Genomic DNA, 21,686 nt, shown 5'->3' with positions numbered 1-21,686 from the left:
ATAATATTTGGACACTTAAGACTAATTATCTTGTGATGATTATGTTTCTTATTGATGGTACACAAGTTGTGGTCTAGTCCTTGTATTATATTGGAACTTCATATGGATGTACCTTTGATACTAAAATAACTCATGTTCATGTCTGACTCAAATGCTCTGTGTCTTAATATGTTGGTCATCAACATCTGCAGGAGAATTTCGTGCAGATGGTTAGCTTCTTCAGGATTAGCTAAGTAACCCTGTTAAGTCTATATCTATATGGCGTGATATCAGAACCTGGTTTCTGAGTGACTTAAAATATAGGAGGGTGCTTGATTTCATCAAGATAAATTATGAACATATAAACACGTAGACTTCACAATTATATCTGATTTGAATAACCTGGTGACTATATATGATTTTCCCTATATTTTCGTGGAGCTTCTAGCAAGGGCTACTGGGTCTGGGTGTTATGTTGTGTGAACAGATATATTTTTACTGTCATGTTGTGCCAGTGTCTAGACCACTTTTTGACACATTACATTGTGGTTGTATTCACACTATGCGTCATCTTATGGTAGCGCTTTCAGTGCATTAAGCCGTGGTGCTAGTAAGGGCCATTAAATCTGGGTGTCATTATAATGAGTGAACAGATATATATTTTTACTGTTATGCTGTGCCGGTGTCAAGACCACTTTTTGACACATTAAATTGTGGCTGTATTTACACTATGCGTCATCTTATGGTAGCGCTTTTAGCGCATTATATTGAGTGCACAGATGAAGTTTATTATTACTGTTATGTTGTGCCAGTGTTCAGATTATTTTTTGACACATCAAATTGTGACCTTATTCACACTATGCGTCATCTTATGGTAGCGCTTTTAGCGCATTATATTGAGTGCACAGATAAAGTTTATTATTGCTGTTATGTTGTGCCAGTGTCCAGATTGTTTTTTGACACATCAAACTGTTGCCGTGTTCACACTATGCGTCACCTTATGTTTTGGTGCTTGTGCTTGAATGTATTGATGTGATATATGATCTTAATATAAGCTCCTGCACACGGATGGGAGCAGGACGCTGTTTCATTAAACTCAGATCCGATCTACCTTTCTCCCCCACTCTGAAACTCGGCTGGTAAGAGTGATTACTAATTGGATAGGTATATAAAGGACTTCAACAGAACATCACACTGACCTTGAGAAAGACACATCACTGTGTTGATATGCGTGGGTTTGGGGGTCCCATGTAACCTACCCGGTAGCTTGTTCATCCTCAGAAACCAGGTGATATCACGCTAGGGAAAGGGACTTATTAATGTCTGTTTATTTGTGTTGGCAACATGATAAGCATTCAATTTTCTGTCCATGGTATATGTAGAATTTCTATGTAACCATAGTAGTTATTGATAATATGGTATTTTTTTGATTTGAGGTCATGATTGTCATAACAATTGATTTGATAGACCCTAGGTTATGGTAACTAGCAGATACCTGGCATTATACTGTATGGTTGGTCTTGGGACCCATAGCATTTAACTATTTATTAAAATGACCCATTGTCTTTGTTTTGTTATCAATGTCTGGTTGTTCAGACTTTTTAATTGTTTTTAACCACAAAGTGTTTGTTTGTTGTGTCCATTAATAAAATTGATACTTTTTTCATATCTTTGTGGTGATCCCTATTTGTGTGCATATACTTTTCCCTTTTCATGGACAATAGACGTTACAGCATAACAATAATCACATAGATCCTAACAGATACCAAGAGGAATGAGGGTCCTGCTCGCAAGCTTACAATCTATGAGATTTACGCAAGTATCAGTTTCATCAATGGTTATACCCAAACCTGTAACTCTCTTAAACTCTCTTAACAATACACATATAAATCAACAGTTTCAGAATACATGGAAAGGTTTCACCCAATTTAGGGGGCAGTGTTTATACCCGGCTACTGTATCCCCGCCTAGTAATCGGTGGTGGACTCTATTCCTTTTTTACCTCCCTTCTCCCGACGTGTTTCATCACCACTCATTAGGGGAGTACCTAGGGATGTATGTGACCACGTCGCTAAACACATTGCCATCATATGCGACACACAGTAACCTCCGAGATGTGGAAGTCTTGGTCAAGGATAAACAGTACGGGAGTTGCAGCCTATGACGGTGGGGGGGGGGAGAAGAGGCGGTCCTGATGACCAGAGAGTGAGCAGCAAGAGTCTGTTCAGACAGAGTAATCATTAAATCGCCCTGAAGTGCCTAAGTGCATACAAGACCATTCATATAGATGAGTCACAGTAGTTCACCCAGATTTACCTCTATATAGCTGAGTCTTCATTCAGACCATATGCGGTTTTGCAGGTCTACAGTTGAACAGACGGTATTGCTTCTCCCACGATGATAGTATACATCTGGATCCTGGTGCCAGTAGTATTGCTGTTCCTGATACAAATGGAAGCAGCAGTGGCGATTGTCAATAGAGGAGGTGGGTGGTTCAAAATGGCCGGTAACAATCGTCCCTGATGAAGGAAGTCTAAGTCTTCCGAAAGGCGTAGGATTGTAATCTGGTCCTGTCAGCTTTCCTTAGCCGATCACGTGATCTATCACGTGACTGTGACGTCACGCAAGGTCCTGTACCATGCCGGCTTAAGCCATACTCACGGCGGATTACCCGCTCCTGACTGGTGGCACTGCGTCGGTGAGCAGGACGATAGTTACCGGTCGGGACATCGCCTGCCACCTTTAACTGTACCAGAGGTGTACATTTTGAACCTCCCACCTCCTCTATTGACACTCGCCACTGCTGCTTCCATTTGTATCAGGAACGGCAATACTACTGGCACCAGGATCCGGATGTATACTATCATCGTGGGAGAAGCAATACCGTCTGTTCAACTTTGGACCTTCAAAACCGTATATGGTCTGAATGAAGACTCAGCTATATAGAGGTAATTCTGGGTGAACTACTGTGACTCATCTATATGAATGGTCCTGTATGCACTTAGGCACTTCAGGGCGATTTAATGATTACTCTGTCTGAACAGATATACCACTGGTTTTAGTGAGAGATTTGTTTTATTCTCATTTTTATTATAGGATATTATTAGCGCAAATACACATTTTTTGCTAGAATATTAGTGCTAAAATTCCTGTGAATACATCAATTACAACTAATGTCTCTAAATGACTTTAACAGTTCCAGATCTGCAGATAACAGCTCTTTCATCTCCAAACACTGAAGAAAATGTTCTGAACACTGAAACTTTCCTGAGCCAGTTACCCCAATGGTGTGCAACTGCGCAGGTAATAGGAATGTGGTGGCCGACATGTGTTTCTAAGAAGTTGTCAGTTCTGGTTAAATGGTGAACGAGAGAAAGAATGGGAAGAAAAGCTATGCTGAGCACTGTGCCTCTTCAGCTACTCAATATAATGTCCTCTCTAGCGAGATGATCTTAGCTTTGTATGGCCACATGCTTTTCAAGGCCCGTTACAGACCCCAAGTGGAAGGTGACTATGCACAACAATTAGTGTTTATTTACCCCCTTAGTGACAGAGCCAATTTGGCACTTAATGACCAGGTCAATTTTTACAATTCTGACCACCTGTCAATTTATGAGGTTATAGCTTTGGAACGCTTCAACGGATCCTTGATTCTGAGATTGTTTTTATGTGACATATTGTATGTACTTCATGATAGTTGTAAAATTCATTTGAAACAACTTGCGTTTATTTATGAAATAAAGGAAATTTGACAAAAATTTTGAAAATGTTGCAATTTTCATATTTTTAATTTTTGTACCCTAAAATTAGAAAGTGATGTCACACAAAATAGTTAATAAATAACATTTCCAACAAGTCAACTTTACTGTACTCAGCACAATTTTGGAAACTTTTTTTTTTTAGTTAGGACGTTATCAGGGTTAAAAGATCAGCAATTTCTAATTTTTCCAACAAAATTTACAAATCCATTTTTTTAGGGACCACCTCACATTTGAAATGAGTTTGAGGGGTCAATATAACAGAAAATACCCAAAAGTGACACCATTCTAAAAACTGCACCCCTAAAGGTGCGCAAAACCACATTCAAGAAGTTTATTCAGGTGTTTCACAAGAACTAAGGCAATGTGGAAGGAAAAAAATGATTATTTTACTTTTTTCACAAAAAAATTACTTTGGAACCAATTTTTTTATTTTCAAAAGTGTATAAGGAGAAAACGGACCACAAAATTTGTTGTGCAATTTCTCCTGAGTACGCCAATACCCAGTATGTGGGGGGAAAGCCACTGTTTAGGTGCATGGCAGTGCTCAGAAGGGAGGGAGCACCGTTTGACTTTTTGAATGCAAAATTGGCTGGAATAAATGGCGGTACCATGTCAGGTTTGGAGACCCCCTGATGTACCTAAACAGTGGAATCCCCCCAATTCTAACTCCAACCCTATCCCCAACACACCCCTAACCCTAATCCCAACCGTAACCATAACCCTAACTACAACCCTAACCCACCCCTAACCCTAATCCCAATACTAACTGTAATCTCAACCATAACCACAACCCTAGCCCAACCCGAACCCTAGCCCAACCCTAACTTTAGCCCAACAATAGCTCCAGCCTTAATTATGTATCAAGGTCATAGAAAGACTTGGGGAAATTAATAAAAAGTGATTATATAATCCCTTAAAACACTTATCTTTAGTTACTCCAATGTTAAAAAACATCGAGTGGTCGTAAATGGCTGCACATCCAGTTGGAAGAATGTCTCAAGTGGGGTACCACAGGGCTCTGTCCTGGGCCCTGTATTGTTCAACATCTTTATCAATGATTTAGATGAAGGAATTGAGGGTAAACTGATTAAATTTGCTGATGACACAAAGCTAGGAGGGATAACTAATACTAGAGAAGAGAGAGAGAGGATTCAAAAAGATTTAAATAAACTGGAGAAGTGGGCAGCAACTAACAGAATGGTTTTTAACAGGGAGAAATGCAAAGTACTACATCTGGGCAATAAAAATGAAAAAAGCATATATAGAATGGGAGGAATAGGGCTAAGTGACAGCACATGTGAAAAAGACTTGGGTATACTAATAGATCACAGACTGAATATGAGTCAACAGTGTGATGCAGCAGCAAAAAAGGCAAATGCAATTCTAGGATGTATTAACAGAAGCATACAGTCTAGATCACGTGAAGTCATTATTTCCCTCTACTCCTCTTTGGTCAGACCTCATCTGGAATATTGTGTCCAGTTTTGGGCACCACATTTTAAAAAAGACATCAACAAACTGGAGCAAGTTCAGAAAAGAGCGACCAGAATGGTGACCGGTCTGCAAACCCTGTCTTATGAGGAAAGGTTGCAGGATTTGGGATTGTTTAGTTTGCAAAAGAGAAGACTGAGAGGAGACTTAATAGCTGTCTACAAATATCTAAAGGGCTGTCACATTGTAGAAGGATCAACTTTATTCTCATTTGCACAAGGAAAGACTAGAAGCAATGGGATGAAACTGAATGGGAGGAGACACAGATTAGATATTAGAAAAAACTTTTTGACAGTTAGAGTGATCAATGAGTCGAACAGGCTGCCACGAGAAGTGGTGAGTTCTCCTTCAATGGAAGTCTTCAAACAGAGGCTGGACAGACATCTGACTGGGATGATTTAGCGAATCCTGCTTTGAGCAGGGGGTTGGACCAGATGGCCCAGGAGGTCCCTTCCAACTCTACGATTCTATGATTCTATGATCTACTCAGTGAATACAATTGGTTAAATACCAAAATAAAAAAAGACCAATAAAAATCTACAACACCCTGCAATAAGCCTGACCTTAACCTGCCTAGCCGTGGAGATTGACACCTTATAAAAGCGATTTTTATTGGCGCCCCCACTCAACGAGGACTATCCCTCAATTACCTACTTTACCCTATCAATATAGGTGGGAAAACAATATAGATGAAGAAAAGAAATTAAACAATTTAGATAATTATCCTGGCAAATATTAAAAAAATCCCTGCAGGTATTAGGTAGACCATACGGATATAGTAGTATAAGAGTACAAAGTTAATCATCCATCACTATGATAAGTACTCTAGACAGATGCTGTTTCTTAAGATATATGCTTATCCTGGCCTATTGTATGATTCTATGCTCAGGGATTCATTTCACAATAAATATAGAAAATTAACAAAAGCAATATTAAAGAATCAACTTATTATAGACAGGATGTTCCCAACGCATTTTCCCGTTGTCACAGTTCATCAGGAGCCCAAATGATGGTAGCAATGATAAAGATGTAGGATGCCATGATGGATGAATAGCATATCCCAAACCTAACTCTAGTCCCAACTCTAACCCTAGCCTAACTCTATCCCTAGACCCAACTCCAACCCTAGCCAACCCTAAGCATAATGGAAATACATTTTTTTATTTTATTATTTTTACCTAACTAAGGGGGTGATAAAGGAGGGTTTGCTTTACTATTTTTTTATTTTGATCACTGTGATAGGGTTTATCACAGTGATCAAAATGAACCAATAGGAAAAATTTCCTATTGTTGCTGGGTGCTGACTGGCAGATCTCAGCTGGCGCACTGTGCATGCGCCCGCCATTTTATTCCCGGAATATGCCGTCGGCCGGGGGGCATCAAAGGGGAATGTAGGAGGATTCAGGGACACTGGAGGTACTGGGGGGGCTACCCCTGGTAGCCGAGACCCCAGAGAAATTCCGACACTGCGGGGAGCTATAACCTTATTTCTCAGCGCTGTTAAAAAGCGGCACTGAGGAATAAGTACCCTTAACTGCTGCCATTAAAAAAGGCGTATTGGTGGTCGTTAAGGGGTCAAATGATAGCCGATTTTTTACAAATGACCACCTGCATTACATACAGATGTGTCCTTACTTGCCCTAAAACCTAACATCTTCTCCAATTTTTAAAGGGGTTGTCTTCATCTCTAGTTAAGAACAAAAAAGGTAATAATTGGTTAAAATAATAAATGAAAAAATGCTCAGATTCCCCATCGCACCATATGTCATGCTGCAATGATGACAGCCTGGTATAGGGAAGCGTGACCACTGCAGCCAATCATTGGATGCCACAGTGGTCAGTTGCAGTGGTCACATGTCCTTATTTCAGAGCATTGGGAATGAAGTAGAGACCAGAGGTGAACTGAGCGGTGTCAGAACAGGAGTGGTGAGAAAGGGTATGGTTTCTTTTATTTTAACCCATTCTGAGCATTTAAGCCTTTCATCAAAGAAAAAAATGGCAAGTTACATAACTTAATGCAAGTCAAGAAAAGTTAGGGTTGGTCAGGGGTCATCTTGATTGATAAACCCTAAAAGGAGAAGGTACAAGTAGTGTTATATAAAAAGCTTTAGTTATGGCCCCGCAGCCTTAAGCACATTGGCAAGTTTAGTTACTGCACAGACATTGTTTAGACCTGAGCCATCAATATTAATGTCTCATTTCTTATGTGAGCGTTTTAACAGACTGCCAAATAAATTTCAATACTACTTCTGGCCCTGGCTGGTAAGCACTGATGTAATATTACTTTGCAGCTCACACATGCATGGTCTCAGATCAATGGAACATATCTTATAATAAGTAATAGTTATCTTTAGCTGGTTAAATTTAAAAAAAATGCATAAAAAAAAAAAAAAAGAAAGCAGAATAAATGAAAATATTGGACTACAAATCTGAATTATAAAATGCGTGTATGGTGCCAGCATTAAAAGAGGTCGCCCACTACTATAGTTTATTCTACAAATAGTACAGGGTAGTCCTTTAAATATTGAAAAAAATATAAAATAAATTAAAGATATACTCAAATAGTGGATCCATGCTGTTCCTCTGCATCACTGCCTATGCTGTATATGATCTTGTGTATACATATAAGATTCTGTACATGTACAAGCTACTGCCTAAGAAGTATCACAGCATACACTATATAGCAGCAATCCCATCTTAATATATATGAGAACAGGACAGAAGACATAAGCCTTCCAGCTAGTCCTGCTCTTCGGAAGCGCATGGCTCAGGTTATACTGCAGCTTCTACAGTCAGTATGAGCAGCAAGACAGGTGCTATAACAGGGGATATAAACTATAGGAGCCTCTATCTACCATTATACTGCTTTGTGCCATATATAATGTATGTTACATCAAGGAAAAACTGAAAATGATCCCATGGGATTGGCAAAACCTTTCTTTAAAGGTCACCAGGTTTGCCACATAATCTGAAAACAGAATGATGCCGAGACAAAGACCCTGATTCCAAAGACATGCTGCTTGCTGTAGTTTCGATAAAAATCAGTTTTATCAGCAATACAGTAAATTATCAATATAGGACTAGAAAACCTGCGGCGAGGTCGTGCAGCAACATCCCAACCATTGATTGGCCTATGGACAATGTACACAGAAAGCTGCCAATCAGTGGTGTGGTGGATAATACAGGGCTCAGAATTCAGACATCTGGAAGATCTACCACAGAAAAAGCAGTTTTTAATCAAAACTGCAGTGATACATTGCTGGAATCAGGTTCTCTGCCATGACATCATGCTGCTTTCAGATAAGGTAACAAAACCTGATCAGATTTTCTTTAACCTTGCTTCAGGTACGGTGGCTTTGTTAATCTATCAGGATGGGATATGAGCCCATCTTTGGCTCTAAGCAGATGTTGCTCATCATGTAATAGAGGGCTCTTTGAGAAGGATTCAACCAAAGGATAAAGACATACTGCAGCTATAGTGAACATGTCCATAAACTATATTTTTTTTTTATTCTTTCCATTCAGTCATGTCTGACCATGGGATACTCTGACCAGTTCTCCCCAATGGCTTGATGCTCATTCTAGTGTCATTCTCGATGGTATTCAGCCAAAGCGCCTTTGGTCTCCCGTTTTCTTTTACCACTGACCATTTTCTGCACACATCTCATGTCCAAAATAGGGCAGTTTCTGTCTGATGAATAAACAAAACCTGGCACTCAACTTTGTTTGCTGATTAGTAAAGATTTTATTGAGTAGTCAGTAACATACATAACATAGTTATTAAGGTTGAAGGGAGACTTTAAGTCCATCTAGTTCAACCCATATCCTATCCTAAGTTGCCCTAACATGTTGATCCAGAGGAAGGCAAAAAAAACCCATGTGGCAACAGTAAGCTTCACATTGGGGAAAAAAATTCCTTCCCGACTCCACATACGGCAATCAGACTAGCTCCCTGGATCAACGCAATATTAAGGAGACTAGTGTATATACCCTGTAATATTATACTTTTCAAGAAAGGCATCCAGTCCCTTCTTAAATTTTAGTAGGGAATCACTCATTACAACATCATATGGCACAGAGTTCCATAGTCTCACTGCTCTTACAGTAAAGAATCCGCGTCTGTGAGTATGCTTAAACCTTCTTCCCTCCAGACGTAGAGGATGCCCCCTTGTCCCCGTCACAGGTCTAAGAGTAAAAAGATCATTAGAAAGGTCTTTGTATTGTCCCCACATATATTTATACATTGTAATAAGATCACCCCTAAGCCTTCGATTCTCCAAACTAAATAACCCCAAGTGTAATAACCTGTCTTGGTATTGCAGACCCCCTAGTTCCCTAATAACCTTGGTCGCTCTTCTCTGCACCCGCTCCAGTTCAGCTATGTCTTTCTTATACACCGGAGACCAGAACTGTACACAGTATTCTAAGTGTGGTCGCACTAGTGACTTATATAGAGGTAAAATTATGTTCTCCTCATGAGCATCTATGCCTCTTTTAATGCATCCCATTATTTTATTTGCCTTTGCAGCAGCTGCTTGACTCTGGCCACTAAATGTGAGTTTGTCGTCCACCCATACACCCAGGTCTTTTTCAGTGACTGTTTTGCCCAGTGTTTTACAATTAAGCACATAATTATACAACTTGTTCGTTCTACCCAAGTGCATGACCTTACATTTATCCCCATTAAAGCTCATTTGCCATTTATCAGCCCAAGCTTCTAGTTTACATAAATCCTCCTGTAATATAAAATTGTCCTCCTCTGTATTAATTACCCTGCAGAGTTTAGTGTCATCTGCAAATATTGAAATTCTACTCTCTATGCCCCCTACAAGGTCATTAATAAATATGCTAAAAAGAAGCGGGCCCAAAACTGACCCCTGTGGTACCCCACTGCTAACCGTGACCCAGTCCGAGTGTGCTCCATTAATAACCACCCTTTGTTTCCTATCCCTGAGCCAGCTCTTAACCCACCTACACATATTTTCCCCTATCCCCATTGTTCTCATTTTATGTATCAACCTTTTGTGTGGCACCTTATCAAAAGCTTTTGAAAAGTCCATGTACACCACGTCCACTGCATTCCCTTGGTCCAGTCCGGAACTTTCCTCTTCATAAAAGCTTATCAGATTAGTCTGACAGGAACAGTGGTACAAATAACAGACGTTTCGGTCTAACTCGACCTTCATCAGTATTCCGACTGCTATAGTGGATAGGTCCTAGGGATGGGATACCGCGATAGACAAGGTCAGCAGCACTCACTCCTCAACGGAGACTTACTAGCCTCAGAGTACGCTACTCACTAGGAAGGTGTCTACTCTAAGTGACACTACGTACAGGAGGAAATTCATCAGGCTCAGGGAGAATAATAGCATTTAAATCCCATCCCTAGGACCTATCCATTATTTGTACCACTGACTACTCAATAAAATCTTTACTAATCAGCAAACAAAGTTGAGTGCCAGGTTTTGTTTATTCACTTTATTGGCTTGGGTCCCTACCTGTGCACCACACCAGTTGTGCCACGTTTCTTACCTGATAGTTTCTGTCTAATGGTCTTGCTTTCCAGGGTCAATTTTGGGTTGATATGATTTGTTGGTAATCCTAGCTGTCCAACGGATTTGTAGAAGTCTTTTCTACCACCACAGCTCAAAGACATCATTTTTTTCTTGGGTCTGCTTTTAGGATTGTCCATGCTTGTGTATGACAAAAAAAATGTCCTCAATGCATCATACATTCTTTAAAATGAGATTCAATGAGGGATTAATCAATAGAGCCCCACTGTAGTTGAAGGTCGTAATATATTTTACAGGCATGACAAAGCTTAGCACAGAACTGAGCTTTCAACTATTACATATTAAAGGCTCCAAAGCATGATCGTAACATAACTCACTATAAAAACAGCAGATTTTGCTTCAAGCTTATCTTGGACAGCGCTATTGCATTCTAAATACTTTAGGTATCTCAGGAATTAGGCGCAGGCGCTAATACGGAATAAAGCCATGTAAACAAGTCAACTTTAATGGGCTTTAAGGAATTTGCATTTTTCCCTTTTAAATAATAGTCAATGTTTCCAGACTCATCTGGTAAGATTTTACCTGCTGTTAAAATAAGCCAGTTGTTGGCAAGACTTTTCTGAACTTTGCAGAAATCCAGCCTGCAATCTAAAAAGCATATCTGTTTTAATTACACTGAATCATCCTTCAAGCTATATATTCTTTCAACCTACATAACTGCGACTCCACTTTATTGCATTTTATGACCTTTGTTCGCCGTTGCAAAAGAAGTACTCTTTATTCGTAACACATCACTATTGGGGATAAATAAATTATTGACACCAATATGAAAAAATAGGAAATATTTGCCAAGGGAAAAAAAACCAGATGTGACGAGGTTCTACAACAGTGATTAAAGGTAGAATGCAAGTCCCAAGCATAATGCACACCAGTGCGATTAATACGTCATGCTAAATTATGTGAGAAATAATAAATTACGGCTCGCACAAAGCCTCTTTCTGGAAGCTTCTGAGAACTGAGCTTTACTGAGTGTATATTTTGAACAGAACTCTCAGAGCTAACTATTGTGCAAGTGTTATCCTTCCGCTTCTGCTATTGTCATTTCCCAAGTGCAGGAAATATTCTCGGCATCTTCAGAAATGTGCTAAGAAGATCACAGCGCTTAGTGTCACCTCATCTGTACCAGATTTGTCTAAAAACAATAAATGTGATTCTGCAAGCTGGGAAATGTCCTTGTAAGTCAGGACAAATGTATTTTTGGCAGCATAATAACAGTTAGCTAAGAAAAGAGGTCCTGTGCACTTTTACTTGAGCATCACTTACTCACTTCTCAACATTCAACACGCAACATTAAGCCGGAAATGTTGGGGAATGATAAAAATCACAGGCTGCATAAACATGATTATGATATACAAAAGATGAAAAAAGGAACATCTTGATTTATTCAGCATAAAGTATAAGCTCCAAGTCCAGATATACACGAACTTACACACCTTGACATATTATTAATGAGGCTATCAATGGCTGTCTGAGAAATGTTCTGCCAAGCTGAATGCACTTGGGCACGCATATCATCAAGATCTGCTGCTGGCTGCTCTCTCTGCAATTTCCGACCAATGATGTTAGACATTCCAGATGTGCTTGATGAGAGACAAGTTTGGAGACACTTCAGACCACTGTAGCCCATTAAGAGCAACAGAGGCTGTTCACAGTGGCAAAAGCAACATGTGGCATGGCGCTGTTTCGTGGAAAAATGGCCCCTGAGACACTTTGGAGAAATGGTCGTTGTGACCATGCAGCATTTAATCTTATGTATCCAGACGTCTATTTTCAGTTATTCAAGAACCATAGACTGTTGTCATATGAGATTAAGAAGTTGATTCTTGGATTTTTGAATGGTTGCGGTTTGCTTTTTACATCAGCTCCTACAGCTTATTGCCTGCTATCTTTGCAAGACAGGGGTGCAGGGCCATTGAACAATCAATGTTTGATAATATCTTGATTGACCATTGTGTGGGACCCCGTTGCTTGTTCACTTGCAAAACAGAGGAGGAAAAACTATGAAAATTGATTAAAAACGCAAACAATAAAAGTTAAACTTATCGCACCTCCCCCTGACATGTGGATGATGACCTGAAATACAGATGTTTGTATAATAAAAAATGAATTAGAGGCTCGTTACAAAACCACAGCCAAGTAACACAGTACAGGATAGCTGCCAGGACATCACGGCTCCATCACGAGGGAAACAGATTCAACATTCTACAGGATATAAGATTAGGGGACAACAGCCCCGGCTGAAAGAATACAAATATGCTCCACTAACCATCACTGAACCCATGGATATGTTTGAAGAAGCCAGGATTTGGACACATGGGTCACCTGAGCCATATGGATATGTTTTGGGGAAGCCAAGATTTGGACCCCCAGGTCACCTGACTCCAGGGAGACGTTCAAAGAAGCCAGGTTGTGACCCTCCGGTCACTTGGTCACGTACCTCAAAAGACTGTTGGCTTCCTAAGCTTGTCGTTATCTTCTCATTGTGGGGTGCCATTGATGGAGGTAATCAGCCCTGGAAGCCCCGAGGTTTCAGCTGCTTTAATCCCGGTGAGTCGGCGGAAAGGTGAGTCTCTGTAAATTTGCACCATCTTGGATATTTTTCTGGAATTGTTCTATGTGTTATTGTTTGTTTTGTGGTTCAAAAATATATTGCCACACTGTTTACCCTCACCCTGTGTTGTCTGAGCAGTATTATGCCAACAAAAAAAGAGAGCAGGCATTCAGTGGAATGAGCCCTGGTCCACGCGGTCTCGGGCCAAAGGACTAGAGCACCCATTGACTCCCCCCCCCGTCAGGGAGGCATATAGAAAGACCCACCATACCATACGTGAGGTATATACAGCAGGTTTAGGACGCCACCATGTCCAAATCTATAAATGTAAAGAGCGGAAAGAGTCAATAACAAACATCTGAAAGATAGCAGACTAGAGGAGAGTAGACCAATTGTTCCAGGCGCTTAGAGAATAGCGAAAGATCTGTAATTAGTAAAGCAGTAATGGGGTTATGTAACATGCTAAATGTAACATGCATCATTTTTTGTGTAATAAGGTTTTGTAATATATTAAATATATGGGCACAACATTAAAAAATAAATAAAATTAATCATGCAAATTGTATACTGTACATAGTATGAGTAATGTGCCTGGAATTATTTTGTCAGTTTCATAGCTTAAATTAATAGTACACTGCCATCTTTATGGCATTTTGTGAATAGTTATGCAACAGAATTCTCTTTCTTGTATTTATCACAGCCGTCAAGTTAGCAAAGTATAAAAGGTTTCTTTCTATGACAGATACTTTGGCGTGGAACTTAAATTTTATGTACAATGTCACAAGCTGCTTGAAAGGAAATAAAAAAACTCTGATTCTAGAGGAATGTAGAACAAATGGACATTGTTGTATTATCCAACTGTGAAATCAAATTATGTGGTTCGGTAAAAACATGGAAATAAAACAACCGCAGCATGGAATATTTTAAACAATACCATCAAATCTAGAGTTTATATAAAAATATTAAAGGGTTAAATCAGAATGGAATTATGATACATACTCTTGCACTGGCCTGAAATAATGCATGTGATAACAGACCCAGCATTCATGTACCTCACAAGATGCTGAGGCTCTCAAACCATGTTATTTTTCTCTGCGGTAAACCAGAAGTATAATTTACCAAGGTCCCATTTGATTGATGTCATATGCCTTCCATTTTTCTCCTGTGGTAAACACAGTATGCAATCTACATGGATGCATATGAAGCAATTAAAGATATACAAGGAGCAAGCTAAACAATCTCCAAACCAGACAACACTCTCAACCTTCTGAACTTTACTGAAGATGATAGTCACCATGTACAAAGCTCAACGGATACTGATCCGTAAATACTTTGTTACTGATTTTTTTTCTTTATTTTTTTCATTTTAGTGAACAGTATGGTAAATTGTGAAGGCTAGTGTATTTTATGGTCTCTTTTTCCAGGAGGGGAATCATAGCAAATTTTAGGGTGCCAACCTTTGCTGAGAAGATGGAGCACTTTCAAGGTCCGGACTTCTCTAGGATTATTAATATTTGTACTTATCTGGTGTGCATAGCCTATTTGGTTAGTACTATGTTCTCCCTCCTTATGCTTTGGAGATCTGTAAATTGTATATATGGAAAAACTGTCATTGAAACACAGAGTCTACATTTAGGTGCAAGTAAAGATCTAATAAGTGACGTAACAACTAGAGCAGATATTATCTTGGTAATCTCACAGTTTCGTTTTATTAGAAGGTACCTGCTCTATTGAGAGCACTAAAATATATTTAGCATGATCCATTATTAGATTTTAGAAGATAGGAAACATTTAGAACTGTGAAGTTTGTGGCTTATGAAAAGTTTTTAGACATGCGTTTGTGACAGTTGTCTTCTGACTGTATTTGTGGACAATCTATGTAAAATTTAGGTACCATTGTCTGGTGTCTGTAATAAAATAAATGCATCTGTCATTATTTCTGAAGCTTAGAAGTATTTGTGCAGTTTATTATGAATGCCAATTTCAGCATATTTTAGCTCACATTGCTTTGTGATCATATTAATACCTGATTGAATCCATGTAGAGGAAAGGTCGCACTCAACAGGATAAAATATGGCTTATTTATTGACACATAGTTACGTGTCAGGTCAGAGTGGAAAAACGGGAACAAAAATTCTAAGTGAGGTGAAATTGCAAAAAAAAGTGCAATTCCACAGTTGTTTTGGGTTTTTTTTCCCACCAAGTTCACTAAATGCTAAAACTAGCATGTCTAGGTTCTTTTTTAAGTGGTGAAAACAAAATCCAAAATTTGTTTTAAAAAAATGCGCCATTTTCCAATACCCGTAGCGTCTCCATTTTTCGTGATCTTGGGTTGGGTGAGGGCTTATTTTTTGAGTGCCAGCTGACATTTTTAATGATACCATTTTGGTGCAGATAAGTTCTTTTGATCACCCGTTATTGCATTTTAATGCAACGATGCGGGGACCAAGAAAACATAATTCTGGCTTTTTGAATTATTTTTCTCGTTACACCATTTAGCGATCAGGTTAATTCTTTTTTATATTGATAGTTTGGGCGATTCTGAATGCGGTGATACCAAATATGTGTATGTTTGATTTTTTTTTATTGTCTTATTTTGAATGGGGCGAAAGGGGGCGATTTGAACTTTTAAATTTTTTTATTTTTTTATATTTTTAGAACTTTTTTTCACTTTTTGAATGCTTCAATAGTCTCCATGGGAGACTAAAAGCTGCACTTGTCCGATTGGCTCTACTACATACAGGCGATGATCAGATAGGCTGTATGTAGCAGAATTACTCACTCGCTGTGAGTGCCGACCACAGGGTGGTGCTCACAGCAATCCAGCAGTGACCACCACAGAGGTCTGCTGGAGACCTCTTGTTGTAATGCCAACCCATAGGTGACCCGCGATCACGTGACGGGGGTCACCGATGGACGGATTTCCGGTACGCTTGCCGGAAGCGCGAGTTAAATGCCACTGTCAGAGTTTGACAGCAGCATTTAATGGGTTAACAGCCGCGGGTGGATCATAATTCCACCCGCAGCTGCTAGGGGCACATGTCAGCTGGCGTGTGCTGGAAAAGATGCAGGCTCAGTGCCGGAGCCCACATCAAAGGGAGGGAGTCCGACATTGGCAAACTATTACCCCCGATGTTGGAAAAGGGTTAATCAAAAAATATAAAAATGAAAACAATGTAATGCTGGCCTTTTTTTATCACCAGATCTTATGCCTATGACCGAACTTGAAGAGCTTAGGCTCTGTTCACAAGATAATTGGGTCAAACCCATCTAAGCTGTCTATATGGGCATGCAGGTCATAGAAAGCTGAATAAAATGATACCTTGATACCTACGATCCGATTACTTATTTTTGAGAAACCCACATTTTAATTATTGTGTAAATAAGCTGTTACGATCTATGGGCTATACATAGATCTCTCTGAGAATCTGTCTGTTATGAATGTAATGCACACTCATGAGTAACAGAAAAAGGGAAGACTTACTACAGGGAGATGCCTCACATCCAGTTGGTCCCTGTATAGACTAGAAAGATACTAACACAAAAATCCCATACACTGTGGTCGTAAGAATTTAGAAGGAGTGCAATTCCACCGTCTATGGGATTTTTGTGTTTGTATCTTAATGGGTGCAATCTCATACTGTTGATGTACTGTAGATTGATTTAAAGAGGGTTGTGAGTACAGACTAGAAATACCCTAGCTGCACAACTGAAAAACGCCATCTCAGACTTGGTTCCCTAAAAGGCCATCAAGAGGTTTCTCATACCTCCTGAGGAACCAGAGGGGAGGCAGCAACACACTGCCAACAAGAGAGGAAAATGGGCAGGAAGATATGAATACCCAGGTTGAGAAAATGAGAATAACATAGAGAGGGAACGCTAAAGATAGACAAAAGTAAATGCAACAAAAATAGCCTCCCAGAAACCTAAAGAGGTGAAAGGAAGAGTCACTGGGAAGGAAAACAAAAAGACTTACTGCAGTTATTCAACCGGTATTTACCATGCAAGGTAAACCCCTTAGCTGAAGGGCTGGAACTCCTAAACCAAGTCCACCTAGGGATATAGCCAGCAAGAAAGTGCAGTGAAGGATGAACATATAAAACTCAACCTAGAATGTGATAGGCAGACCAAATGGGAAAATGGAAAACACCAGAAGAGAAGCAAACCAAGAAGGGGGAACATAGACAATTGGAACCATCAGAGCATTTGGACAGGGTAGAAAAGGCAATAGCCCAGCAGACAGGGAACTGACCACAGAGCAGCAGATCAGCGGATCGAATCCCCAAACTGAGCCATGACACTGCCTACAGAGTTTATTTTAAATGAAAGGGGAATTTTCAGTGTGAGACATGTAATGGCTGAGTCTCCTCTCCTGATCTGTGTGTCTCACACTGGTAACTATCAGAAGAATCCAAGTAAAAATAAAGCTATGAATTATATCACTTTAAGGTATATGTTACTAAGTAACTAAAAAGGGTTGTAGATTATTAGATAAATACATTTTTTGACCTAGAAATAGCTGCCCATTTACTTGCAGTTTAGTTCTGGTATTGCCTTCAGTCAATAAAATAGTGCAGCTGAGCAATAATACCAGATGCCCCATAAAGATAAGTCCCACTGTGACTAGGAAGAAAAAAAAAATAATTATTTTTCAAAATCCAAGTTACCAACTCAGTTATTAAATACCCAAATTTGGGGGGAAAGCTTAAAAAACAACAAAATTGAAAACAAAGTTTAGCTATAGCTATATTAAACCTGAACATTTAATAGTGGGAGAACTTGCAAAACCTATAGCACTTTCTACACAGGTTTGAAAAAAAAAGGAAACATTCTTAAGGGACTCTGGCTTTAAGATTTTCTGGCACTAAACGATAGAGAATTATAGGCTAAAGTAATATTAAATGATGTTTCCAAAACCACGACTATTAACTGTATATAAAACCCTGATGCGAAGCAATTTTTTGATTTCCAGGAAAATATTAGCATGAACATTAACTAATGTTCCTACCTATCATCACTAAATATTAAGCAAATTATTAAACATAATATAATGAAATGGGTATTAGGCAGTGAGTAATCCATTTGGTTACTGAAGTTCAGGTCATGCTTAGATCTCATATACTGAACATATTCTATATTCTTAGTTTTACTCTCCACTATATATATATATATATATATATATATATATATATATACAAAATAAAGCTATATGTTATTACTAGATATATATCATACATAGAAACTCTAATCATAACATACTTGTGCCACATTAATGGGGGTTTTAGGCTTCTGCCTTCTCATTTCTATTTCATTTCCTTTTATGTTCAGATAATGAAATAAAACAAATTAACCGATTTCTATTTCAATTCTATGGTCTCTGGATTGATCATTTTTGACCAGTCCCATCTTCTGATCACGTATTTGTGCAGTCGGAATATTGCAACTGAAGCTAAACACATCAAGAAGGGCAACAAGGCCTCTCTCAGCCTGGGACCAATGGATCCCAGACACAATTCCCTAGGACCGCGTCAGAAGAATGCTGGAGTACAGTTCTCATGTACATGTGTCAGGCTGGATTGCGGTCGCATCAACTCCACTCATAAATGGGCAGAGGTTACGATTATCAATTTTGTTGTAGAGTTCAGCTTTCAGCAGAATCATTCAGTACTTAAGACATTGTGGGAAAATGGAAAAATATTCAGAATTGAGAGTCCTCAGTGGTTGATACCTTTTAATGGCTAACTGAAAAGATGGTAACAAATTGCAAGCTTTCGAGACTACTCAGGTCTCTTCATCAGGCATAGACTACTATGGGAAAATGAGCAACTTTTATAAGGTTTTATTTTTGCAATTCCTTTATGCTTTCGGGAGGTCCGTGACTTGAACTTCTATGCAATGTGTCTCACCGTATTGTGATTAAATAAATTTGTGGCAATCACGCACTTTCCAGGACAGCACACATGTCAAATTGGAATTGTGCAACAAGTCCTAGATGTCATATGCTGAACAGTTCTTATTGAACGGAAGCAAACCCCTTTCACTGCTATAGATAGATTCTGACCATTTTTATTGGGGCACATGAGGACGCCATGTCCAAAAGCTTACCACCATTTAATCTGCATTCCATAAGTCATTAAGAAACTCTGTAATATATTTCATCAGAGAAATCTGTTTCTTTCTCCTCTGGGACTGATCATTCATTTTCAAAATTCTCAATTCGCAGGTAAAATCTATATTCAGTGAAGGCAGATTATCACATTACTGAGATAGGAGATGGCAGCTTGCACTGATAAGATTCTATGCAAATGAAATGGGGAGGAGCTCTGATTCTAGCTCCACCCTCCTCATCGCCTCCCCTTCACATAGTAATAGCAACTGCCCTGTTTTCCAGTAAATTGAATGGTTAAATGAAAAAAATTAAGTCTTACTATGGGTATGTCAATGTAAAAAAAAGTTATGGCTTTATAGCTCTTGAAAAACGGGGAGCAAAAATAGAAAGCACAAAAACAAAAAATTGCTTGGTTAGGAAAGGGTTTAATGGGTCATCTGGTCAAATGATTAGATAGGTCATCAATATCAGAAATGGTGGAGGTCAAACACCTGACACCCCTACCAATCAGCTCCGGTGGTGACCGGATGAAATCATTGAATGGCGCTGTACTGTACCGCCCTGATGAATGTGTAATGTCCACTGCCGAGTACTGTGCATCAGCTCCTATTTAAGAGAACCAGAGCAGGCCCGCAGCGACCTTATCAGCTCATGAGAACAAGTATAACCCACCCGTCGTAGAGCAGAATACATGATAGTCTACTGCAACATTACATAACTATTAATATTTATATTCTATCACTAAACAAAACAATGCAATAGGTTTCACTACATTTTAATTATGAGCTAATAACTTCAAACGCAGATTTAAAATGTTTTAAATAGTGTGTTATGCACTGAAATGCAGGATTATTTTTTATCTTGGGATGTTATCTTGCTTATTAATACTCACTGGGAAACCAATCTGCAAAGTTAACTGGAGGACAAGCTAAGAGATCTCAAAATGTGTTTTAACATTGAATTGAGCGTCAGTAAGTAGTTGGGAAGTTTAGTGGTAAAACACCACTGGGTCAATGATCCCGATACTGCCCTCCAGTATAATGTAAACCATATTCATGCCCACACTACATATTCCTACAGAGCAGGAAAGTGAAAAACATTTGCATATGTTTGTGTGTGGATATAAGAAAAAACAAGCTTTCTCCCAATTTACTTCTCTATTACAGTCATGGCAAACGTCTCCGCAGCTATGCTGCCCAGCTGGCAGTGTAATGTGCTAAGTAGCAGGGAAGTGTGTGAATCGCATACAAATGCACTGGAACTTCTGACACGGCATACTGAGGTCCACAGAGGAAAAAGTGATTTGCCTCAGACACATGTACAAGCCAATATTCATCAGTGGAATTACCACTAGGGCTTAAATATAGGAGGGAAAAACGTTGCCGCATTTTATGAGTTGTGTGATTGGCAGGTTACTTTTCCCTGTTACAGGAATGACAAATTAAGTAGAAACATTAAATTGAGCGGAGTGGAAAGAGCCGTGCTATTCGCAGATGGCGTCGCTTTGCTCCCAGCTAATACCTATCTCTGCTCTTGTCAGTAGACTCTTATACTAATTGGCATATAATTAGATTCCATTTTTGTCGACAAATGTCTGAACTACTAACTGAAGTAGAAACCAAATAGAATTGCCAAGAAGATGGAAAGAAAGGAAGGTTCAGCTGTTAACAGACTTTCTGCCCTCATGTTGTGGGGCTTGTGAGTTGGGGCAGCAGAATAGATGCAGGACATCCTGCTCGCCCACAGTACAATGTCTGGGAAAGAGATCCAATAGATCCGAACTGCAAACACCACATGAATGCCCATCATATCAAAATTTACAATGCTGACATCAACTTAGGCTGCAATGTTCACCGTGAGACACGCTGGTCAAAATCACATATATCAAATTATGGCCCACAGGGTGAGTATATCTGGCCGGCGTCACCGGGCGGGTCCCCAGAATATATTTGGCGCTCGACGATTGGGGCTTTCATACTATATGTAGTGCTATGTGGGGCCATTCTATTGTATAGAGCACTATGAGGGGCCCTTTATACTGTATGGAACACTATGTGGTGCCCATTATACGGTATGGAAGGCAATGCAGAGCCCCATTATACTGTATGGAGGACTATGTGGGGCGATTATACTGTATGGAACACTATGTGGTGGCCATTATACGGTATGGAAGGCAATGCAGAGCCCCATTATACTGTATGGAGGACTATGTGGGGCAATTA

General features: G+C 39.4%; 1 protein-coding gene across 4 annotated transcripts in view; it reads right to left on the bottom strand.

Annotated features, from left to right (window-relative positions):
• Positions 1-21,686, bottom strand: part of BBS9 (Bardet-Biedl syndrome 9) — a 649,391-nt gene that overhangs the window by 257,176 nt on the left and 370,529 nt on the right. The window lies entirely within an intron of this gene.

Source organism: Dendrobates tinctorius, unplaced genomic scaffold (genome assembly GCF_039654945.1).
Source record: "Dendrobates tinctorius isolate UK_male_01 unplaced genomic scaffold, ASM3965494v1 ptg000162l, whole genome shotgun sequence".
Classification (NCBI taxonomy): Eukaryota; Metazoa; Chordata; class Amphibia; order Anura; family Dendrobatidae; genus Dendrobates; species Dendrobates tinctorius.
Note: the sequence above shows the minus strand (reverse complement) of the source record. Positions and strands in the feature narration are given on the sequence as shown.